General features: G+C 43.7%; 1 pseudogene; it reads left to right on the top strand.

Annotated features, from left to right (window-relative positions):
- Positions 1 to 5,314: 5,314 nt before the first annotated feature.
- The window catches only part of LOC142139809 (tripartite motif containing 13-like), a 693,488-nt pseudogene continuing 688,470 nt past the window's right edge, over positions 5,315 to 10,332 (top strand).

The raw sequence follows: 10,332 nt of genomic DNA, 5'->3' as shown, positions 1-10,332 counted from the left end.
TGTAGGTATAAGGTATTGTGTGTGTGTTTATATGGCATTGTGTATGTCTGTATAGGTATATGGCATTGTGTGTGTGTGTGTGTGTGTATGTAGGTATATGGCATTGTGTGTGTATGTAGGTATATGGCATAGTGTCTGTTTAGGTATATAACATTGTGTATATGTTTGTGTGTGTGTGTGTGTGTGTGTGTGTAGGTATATGGCATTGTATACTTGTCAGTGTGGGTATGTGTGTCACAACTTACCTGTTCCACACTCTCCTGTGTTGCTGATTTCCTCTCCCTCTGTGTAGAACTCAGCTTTTCCTGGGTCGGGCAGTCACGTGATCATGGATGGGAGGCGGGATAGTCTTTCTGCAGGGTATATAGACCTCGCTCTGAGACTATAGCAGTGCCAGAGCAACAAGTGTTTCAGCTTGTCTGACTCCTGGTCCTTGTTTGGTTCCTGTGCTCTCGCTCTCCAAGTTGCTATCCTGTTCATTGACCATTTGTGTACCAGACTCTGGCTTCGTCCTGACACTCCATCTGCCTCCTGGTTCTGCTACTGCATTGCCCTCCTGTGTACCAGACTCCGGCTCCGTTCTGACTATCCAGCTGCTTCCTGACTCTGTACCTCATTGTACCTGTGTACCAAACCTCGGCTTGTTTTGACAGAACCTATTATTAACCATACGTGTATCTGTTCAGATTCCGTTTCTCCGATTACTGCTGTCGAAGTCGTATAATTGGATGAACGGAAGTATATTGGTTAATATTGTTTTACAGTGCGATTGCGATCAGTATGCCACATAACACGTGGCACGGCGCAATCTCACGGTAAAATACGCACGCACACACTCGCACTCTCACATTTAGTTATTTATATATTTCATATTTATATTGGTTCCATTCCACCGTGATTTATGAGCAGATGGTATTTAGTTTATAGTTATATATATATTAAGGTTATATGTACACTTTAGTGATACTTAAGGTTCAGGTTACAGGAAACATGTCATGTTTAGTATCATTTTAATCCCCTATTCATCCGCAGTTGTCCGGTTCATTCACCGAAGGGATCGCACATTACATACTCTAGTTAGCGATGTTAGGGAATAAATGTTTAAAATGTTACTGACTGTGTATTGTGAATAGACTAGCTTCTGGGCGGGAGAATCTTCTGGAATGTTGACCATCACCCCTGGAGGGGGTTGTTTGAACTGGCCTATGACCTGTTTACACTGGACCCTCCCGAAGCCTGGACCTATAGAAGCAAGCTACGTCATCTGTATGGTTTTCTCTAAGCGAAAAAGGGGGGCATTCACACTCCCTGAGGAAGCCCGCCATTGCGTGGGTGAAACGCATTGGTCCAGATGTGGCATATGGAGTTTATTAATTTAATGTTTTTATCTTTGCTGGCATGGAGACCGAGAATAACTATCCTATAAGCCTAACAGGACTTAAGATGGAAGGGTGCGCATGCGCACATTAGTCCGAAATAGCTGCGAGTGAAAGAATACACAAGGAAGAATACAGCCGGCCGGCGTTTCTCCAGTTCAAGAGGTGCAAGTGAGAGGTTGGTACTACTTCTGGACCGGAGCTCCCTGGCATATCCTATACCTAAGATACCTTCTTCCTCTTTTCTTACTGACACGACGATTCCTGGACTGTCTTCCTGTTGTTTATGGGATAGATATATGGAGGTGTTTATATACAGCTGAAGAAGACTCTGGTGTTCTATTCCTAGGATACATATATTTATCGGCTGCATTTTCGTAATCTCTATATTCATGCTTTTACATACTTTTTTTTGTATTTTTTCTGTACTGTGGTTTTGATTTTAAGCTCTTGTCTGCAGACATATTTTTTATATTTTTACATGTTTATGTGCCTGTTTGTGTACCCCTTAATTATCATACTTTTATGCGGAATGATTTTTTTTCCATGTGATCTCCCAAACAATTGCTGCATTTTTATCTGGATCAAGTTTTAAGCATCTAGTAGAAAAAAGTACTTGAGCTCTCGTGCTCTGAGTGTACATTTTTCTGTGTTTTCTCTCTGGCACTTTGTTTAGTGGCCACAGGGATTTCCAATGTATTGTGTGGCGGGTCACTAGGATGCCATCTGTATTGTGTGGCGGGTCACTGGGATGCCGTCTGTATTATGTGGCGGGCCACTGGAATGCCATCTGTATTGTGTGGCGGGTCACTGGGATGCCGTCTGTATTGTGTGGTGGGTCACTGGGATGCCGTCTGTATTGTGTAGCGTTTACAGGGATGTGACAGGCTCCTCCTTGTATTGCTGTGATAAAGTTGTGCTACCCCCGCCTACAGTTGATTTGGTCCCGCCCATATGAGGCAACTTTCAGAATGCCATTCTGCCCTTGCTTCTAGCAATAGTTCTGGGGTAGACTTTGTCATGAGTGATAAACATGAGGATAATTAGGAAAGTGATAACTTAGGAAGTTGAATCAATTGGTTGTATAATTCAAGATTTTTGCTAAAAGGTGGTTTTTACAAGAAATATGTTTGACAAGTTTGAAAGAAATAAATGTAGAGATAAAATAAAACGCTGTAAAAAAATAATAAGTGGATTTTCCTAACAAATTATCTCTGGCGGAATACAATAATTGAGAATATGCTATAAATGAATAAATTAATCAGTTGTGCCCTAAATATACGATGTAGAATAGAAAGCATTTTCCTTACAGAGGCAGGGTCACAGCTATCCTTCACTCTAGCAAAGGGCCCAAATAGGGCATCTCTGTCATGCAACAGCCAAGGCCATGGCAGTCTATTGCTTATGGCCAAGATAATTATGTACTTTAAATGGGAGAAATTGACTGGATGCAACCAATTTAACCTCTAAACTGTGCATTCCTGAAAGGACTGAAGTTAATTAATGTTAAAAATGTCCCAGTTATTTAATTCAACCCATCCCAGGTGACTTCAGTAGACAGAAGTAGACTTTTATGAGACCGTCAAAAAGATGTCAAGTATCAAATATAGTACTTGACCCTTTGAGAGATATGACGATGACACCCAAACAACAAAGTCTTATATTGTAGAATTCATGTATTATTTCAAAGGTTAGATGCTCTCTAAACTTGCACTTTACATTTTTAGGGCTAGATTTACTAAGCTGCGGGTTTGAAAAAGTAAGGATGTTGCCTATAGCAACCAATCAGATTCTAGCTTTCATTTATTTACTACCTTCTACAAAATGATAGCTAGAATCTGATTGGTTGCTATAGGCAACATCTCCACTTTTTCAAACCCGCAGCTTAGTAAATCTAGCCCTAAGTGTTTAAGTTGCTGGCTTTAATGTTACAATGTTTTTGACTGTTTTTCCTGACTTCCACTGTGTTCTCTTTAGATTGTGATTGAACTGATGGAGGAAGAGCTCACATGCCCCATCTGCTATAGAATTTTTGAAGATCCTCAACATTTACCATGCTCATACAACTTTTGTAAACAATGTTTGAAAGGTGTCTGTCACTCACCGGACTGTGAGTGCTTCTTCCCGGACATTTAGGAACCGTGACCGTCCTCCATCCTGAGGGTCTGCGCATGCGCAGCCCTTTCTAACCCTTCAGTGTATGTTCCTTTAACTTAATTGGCAGATCAGGCAACACTCCCTATATTAAGCACCTGTGGTCAATACCACGTTGCCTGATCTTGGAGTCTCATTCCCCATGAGCCTCTGAAGGTGTTCCTGTGTTTCCTCGTGTATTCAGCGCTGCTGATTCCTGTGGTTTCCAAACCACTTCTACCTCTGTGGTTTCCAAACCACTTCTACCTGTGGTTCCCATACCACTTCTACCCTCCTGTGTATCATCGTGACTGTTAGCTGATTCCTATCCGCTGCCTCCGTGCACTACAGTCTTCAATCTACATCTACTCACCTGTGCATCATCGGGACTGTTAGCTGATTCCTATCCGCTGCCTCCGTGCACTACAGTCTTCAACCTGCAACTCGTCTGTGTTTCATCGTGACTGTTAGCTGATTCCTATCCGCTGCCTCCGTGCACTACAGTCTTCAACCTGCAACTCGTCTGTGTTTCATCGTGACTGTTTGGCTGATTCCTATCCGCTGCCTCTGTGCGCTTCAGTCTTCAGCTCATCTCAACTCTCCCGTGTTTCCGCGAGACTGCTACTACTATTGCTATCCGCTACTCTCCGTGATCATCAGTTCCAGCTCAACTCTGCTCTCCCGTGTCCCATCGTTACTGCACCTGCTGGTTGCTATTGGCTACCTCCGTGTGTCCGCAGAGTCCTGCTGCTGCTACTCCTCAGCTCTACTCATCCTTCAACTGCTGATCCGCTCTCCATGCTTTCCTGTGTTCCCGCTGGTCTCTACCCGCCTGTCAGCATTGGATTCGTGTCTCACTACTTACCTCTCAGCTAGACCATCGCTATTCTCCAGGGTCCTCCAGGAGTCCAGTTCCACGCTCTACTGATTCCTGTGTATTTGTTTCCCTGCTGGTCTACCTACCTGTGCGCTGCACCTACTTGACTACCGCTTCACCCATCCAGGGACTTCGCATCCTGCCGGCCTCCTGCCCTTCAGGTATCTCTGCACTCCTGTCTGACAGCCTGCTTCTGAACCACGGTATGCATACTTCTCATTGACTGTGCTGGTGTATTGCATATCTTGCTGGACTGTGTTGATTCTCCTCTGGAGTTTGCTATCCGCTGAGTCTATTGCCATCATTGACTGTGTTATCTTGTGCCGGATTACCTCAAGAGACTTTCTATTATTGCAGTGCTGTTCAGTCATTTATATATTGTGCATATTATTGTGGATCAAGTTTAAGGTGCCCGTGTATCTCCTGTGTTGCAGTCTCTCCCCGTGCTCCTCCTCACATATATATTCAGTGGTACAACTTGCTAGAGGCAGACCACTGATCCCTGTTCCCTGTGTCACTTGTTCCAGTATCCTTTCACATAGCAGTGGTACAACTTGCTAACGCAGACCACTGACTCCCCGGATACCTCCATTTGGATTCCATTCCTTCACTCAGACAGCGGTACAACTTGCTATCCGCAGACCGCTGACTCTCATCACCTCCTCGTTCTGTTGGACATTCCTCCTCACTATAGCAGTGGTACAACTTGCTACCGCAGACCACTGACTACCTTCACGTGTCCTTTGTCCATACAGTTCCTCGTGTATTATTACCTCCATATTACCAGTGCTGCTAGTCATAGACTTTCCTGAGCATCTCATCATCTGCTATTTCCTGTTCCGTGATCACCCTGCTACCAGAGTACCATATTACCACCTATATTGCTCTGGTAAGCCTATCACCTGGTGATCCCTGGGTAAAAACTCCTAGTGCCCGTGACAGTGTCATTGAAGGAAATTCATCTTTCAAATGTCCCACCTGCTGTAAGGAAATTACCACAATGGATTCTAAAAGCCACCAGGTTAACTACCTACTGAAAGCAATTGTGGTAAAATACAACAAGAATGAGGCATCTCCAAAAACACCAATGTATAAGGCGCATAGTGGTCAATCCCTTAATATCTTTTGCTTACCAAAGCTGATCTGTAGGTTTTGTGCCACTAATGCGAACACAAAGGACATGCCTTTTCTTAATTGATGAGGCCTACAGTCAGGAAAATAATTTGTTTGACTGTCTCTTAAGAGTTTCATTCCATGGATTCCTTGCCTGTCTGGACACCTTAGAGACGAACAAGTTTAAAGATCTTGATTTGCTGAAAAATAACTCGGATGTGCTGAAGGATTATAGATTCTGTCTGAATTACAAACCATGAAGCTTGCAGCGAAGCAAGCATATGATCCAGAAATCAGTAAGTTGAACAACATCATCAGTGAGCAGCACCGATAGGGATGAAACCAACACGAGGTGGTCCTGTTGGATACTGGCCAGGCTTTAAGGGGGTTAGTGTCCCAATTGGACCTCCCGTTGGTGCATGCTGGGCAGAACTTTGATCAGAAGAGTCTGTTCTGAGCCTACATTTGAACACTCCTGCACCAATTGGGATGAAACCAACGCGAGGTGGTCCAGTTGGATCCTGGACAGGTTTTACGGGGTTAGGGTCTGAGTTGGACCTCCCGTTGGTGTGCGCTGGGCAGCCACCTCATGGGTGTGTTGAAAGTGCTGCTAAGCTGCTAATTATTTTTTAAAAGGTTCACAGTTACATCCAAATCTTTGGTAACTTAATAATTTGAAGATTTAAATCCGGTCAACACCAGGTACTTCAGCTAGTTTCCAATATAAAAATTTTCAACTGAAATGCCCATATGATGATAACAACAGCTGCTATACTCTTTCAAACTTGTCATTTTCTTGGAGGCATTTCTTCCAGCACCACATACCAACTTTGTCCATGGCTTTCACAAGCATCTGCAGCAATTACTCTCATTCCTGTCAGACACCACCACACAAATAGCTAAAGAAGCTGCCTTTTATTGGGAGCTAGTTGCAGAACAATTAATTCTACTTGACACATGTCCATGATTTTTCTGGAGCTTTTGCAAGATTTTTTGGTAAACATACTTTATAATATTTATAGCAATTGTTCATACCATTTGAGAAAAAAATATTCTTTATATGCAGTCAAGTGAACTTGTCACTATAATGTATACTCTTTGGGGGATATCTACAGACGATGATGAATAGACAATTTACCTTACATTGTCCTGTGTACTCCATATTGGGTAACCTTTTGTACTTATATGTTGCTGTCTGTTTTTTATGACACTGTCTTCTTTTTGTTGTTATATTCACTTTAAGATAACACTTAAAGCAAAGGTAAATCCTCCATTTAGACCCCTATGATCACTCATTAACCCCCATAAGTCAAACTCGTTTGACATGAAGTGTTACTGGCATTGAACAGCACTGGGTAATCAGCCTTAAAAATACAAGTATTAGTAAAAGTTGCAGAATGGTACGTAAAAGTAATTTGTGGCTAGAAGTTCTTAAAATGTAAATCATAATTCCACAAGCAGTATATCCAAAATATTAAACACTGGCAGCATCTCAGAGTAGTGACAGATGCTCAAAGAGGACAGCAGAGCCAGATCAAAAACACCCTAATATATACACCCTTATAGAAGAGCTGCTTTGGTCATTTTTATTAATCTACAAGTCTTTGCAGGCTTTTTTTCTTAATTTGCACTAATAAGTGTAGGGTCTTATATGCACCCATTGCTAACAGTCAATGATGAAGAGGAAGACAAGCAGGCTTGTCTGTGTTAGGAACCCCTCCAGCCGGCACAACACAACCCGGAATCTATTCTGTCAAACAGGTGTTCACTGGAGCACCTGATGGTGGGGACAGACTGGGCTGCAGACTGACAGAGGGTCGTGAAGTGTGTACCGGCTGGGGAGAACCCAGGCAAGCGGGGTGAGGTCCACGCAGAGGTCAAGGGCCAGCAGCAGACAACAGTACCAGTAAACAAGCCGAGGTCAGGGGTCACCAGCAGATAGCAGAAACGGTAAACAGGCCAGAGATCAGGGTCACAGGATACACAAGCGAAGCCCAATTCAAAGCCAAAGGTCATACACAGGAAATCAGTAGAGGTTCAGGAAGACAGGAACGGAAACAAGCAGGTCAGCAGACTGGAGAGCAGAAGCTATAACCGGCAATGAGGCAGCAGACCTCATTGCCCTAAATACTCAGGCAGACCAATGAGAGCCCAGCTCTCTGATTACACCCCAGCTGTTCCAATTAGCCCACAGACTTGCCCTAATGTTTGCGCACGCGCCCGGCTGCCCTGTGATGCCGGGACGGTGCTGGAGAGGAAAGCGTCTTGCTGTTGCCATGGCAACATCCGATGCGCCCCCGGAAGTGACATCCCGGTTGCCTTAGCGACGGCCGGGACAGAGGTAGGGGAGTCGCGGCGGCTGGGCACCGCCGAGGCTCGTAACAGTCTGTACAATTTGCAGGTAAATTTAACAGCGTTACAGTGAATAAACAGACACATAGGGGGAGAAGGAGAGAGGGAGACAGAAAACTAATCATCTTCCTCTTACTCAGGACTGTCAATGGTGTTATAGTCTCTTAGTAGGCTGTGGATCAGCCTGCGACAGTCCTGGATGGTCATCTTCTCCCTTTTCAAGATGAGGCGATTCCTGGCAAGCCAAATAGCGTCCTTAAAGCACTTCATTAGGCTCCAGGCCTCCTGGATTGCCCCAATGATGTGGGTCCCAGGAAATAATCCATAAAATACCGAATTGTATGAAAGGCAAGTTCTGGGCACACTGTCCTTATGTTCATGTTCCAAGGCATCCAACAGTGCCTGTACAGTGGGGCAGTCCCAAAAAAATGCTGTGCTATTTCCCTACTGGTGATGCAGAAGGGGCAGTGGACATATCGACACAGGTTCCGGGAGTGCATTAATGTCCTGAGAGGCAGACATCCCTGGATAGCATCCATGCCATGTCTTTGTGTCTGGTAGTCAGCCTCTTAGAGGCCACATTCTCTCACAAGTGTTTTGTTGTGTTTGTAATCAGCACTTTACATGAAAGGTACCAAACCAGATTAGAATTTTGTGGGAATTGGGGCTGATTCAAAGCTCACTGATGAACTGGCTTTTTGCTATGAATGTCAATGGCTCTTTTTAGTGCATTGTCCGGCACCCTGGATTGGTGTGTGTCTGATAAAACCACGCATCCCCGGGGGGATGCCATGTATTAGCTGTAGAATTACCTCAGTTATCCAAGAAACAGGTGGAGTGATCATTGCCATGTATTAGCTGTAGAATTACCTCTTATCCAAGAAACAGGTGGAGCGATCGTGGCCATGTATTAGCTGTAGATTCTGCCACAGGCTTTTGTGCTTAACTATGTAATTTGCAGCCCATGTCACTACCTATATTTCCTATACCCTAGATGGTTTATTCCTTTTTGATCTCTAAATACAAGAAAGTCACCATTATGTAAAAAAGTATAAAAATCCCTCTTGGGGAGTTGAAAAGAGTCCCAGTTCACTAAAGGTCTTCCTTATAGGACCCGGGTAAATATCATCATTATTTATTTGTAGGGCATCACAAAACTCTGCAGCACTGGAAATTTAGGGGCATATTCAATTAGCTTTCGGATTCGTGGTAACGCGCGTTACCGCGAAAAGTGCGCGTTCTTGCGGGTATTACGGTACCGCATTAACGCGGATTTTCGTTCGCAACCCTATGGGCTGCGAATGAAAATCCACGTTATTGCGGTAACGTGTATTACGTTTCGCGGCTGTTCCGGCGCGTTACCGCGAATCCGAAAGCTAATTGAATATGCCCCTTAGAATTAGACATTTAGGGGCATATTCAATTAGCTTTCAGATTCGCGGTAACGCGCCGGAACAGCCTCAGTACCACGTTTCATTGTTATGTAATACAAATCCCCCTTGGTGTATGACCACGCTGTTTGTAGATCTAAACAAGTTATCATAAGAGAGAGTCCTAATCCTCTAAACGATTTCTTCTTTTACTATAGACCGTACATTTCTGGAGCTTGGAGATAACCTTTTGTACGCCCTTCAAGGGTGCAATAAAACACTTAATACATTATTTAGAAAGGTACACGGTACAATAGAACATGTATCAGCTATTCATAATTCTCTACTACAATTCTTCAAGTTTAACAGGTTCTTCTGTCCAACGCATGTCTTTAAGCTCAGAATACATTTAAACACTTCATGTTCATCAATAGCATCATCCTATGTCTATCAATAATGTCATATGCAATCTCCTTCAGCTTGCGTTAATATACACACTTCTAATAATGTCATCAGTTCTTTTCATCAACACTTGTGGGCGGGCTATTGTCTGTTCGTTCTTCCCAGTCTCCCGATACTCAGATTTAACAGTGAGCGGCTTGCAATGCATTGGGAGACTTCAGACTAAGGGACCTAGGTGTCTACTCTTTCCCCTATTGACCTCCCACCTATAGTTCGGGTACCTCAAGAATATTTAGTGGAAAGAGAACTAATCCTACTTGATATAATCACTGAGGTGTGTGAGAGCACGCCCAGCACTTTGTTTGGTCTAAAACCTTACCCTCCCAAGAATGATAATCATTCTCAAGGATGCCTGCTCAAGTCCGAATATTACTGGACTGGCATCGCTGGGTGTATCTCTTTTTTAACCATGGGGTCACCGTACTTACGGACGTAATGCTACTCAGACAATAGCCCCTCGCACTTTCTCCAAGCTCCAAGGTTTCCAAATTTTCCTTTACCCCTGAATTGAATAGAGTAATTGGCTGGACCGATTATGCTACTAACTTCTCCTTCCTCCCCAATACCTCCTTATCATTACCTGAACCAGTCTCTGTCACCTGCTAATAATCAAAAGAATTAACCGTCCTGAGAAGAGAATGAAATGAGA

The sequence above is a fragment of the Mixophyes fleayi genome, chromosome 2, assembly GCF_038048845.1.
Source record: "Mixophyes fleayi isolate aMixFle1 chromosome 2, aMixFle1.hap1, whole genome shotgun sequence".
In the NCBI taxonomy this organism is placed as follows: domain Eukaryota; kingdom Metazoa; phylum Chordata; class Amphibia; order Anura; family Limnodynastidae; genus Mixophyes; species Mixophyes fleayi.
Note: the sequence above shows the minus strand (reverse complement) of the source record. Positions and strands in the feature narration are given on the sequence as shown.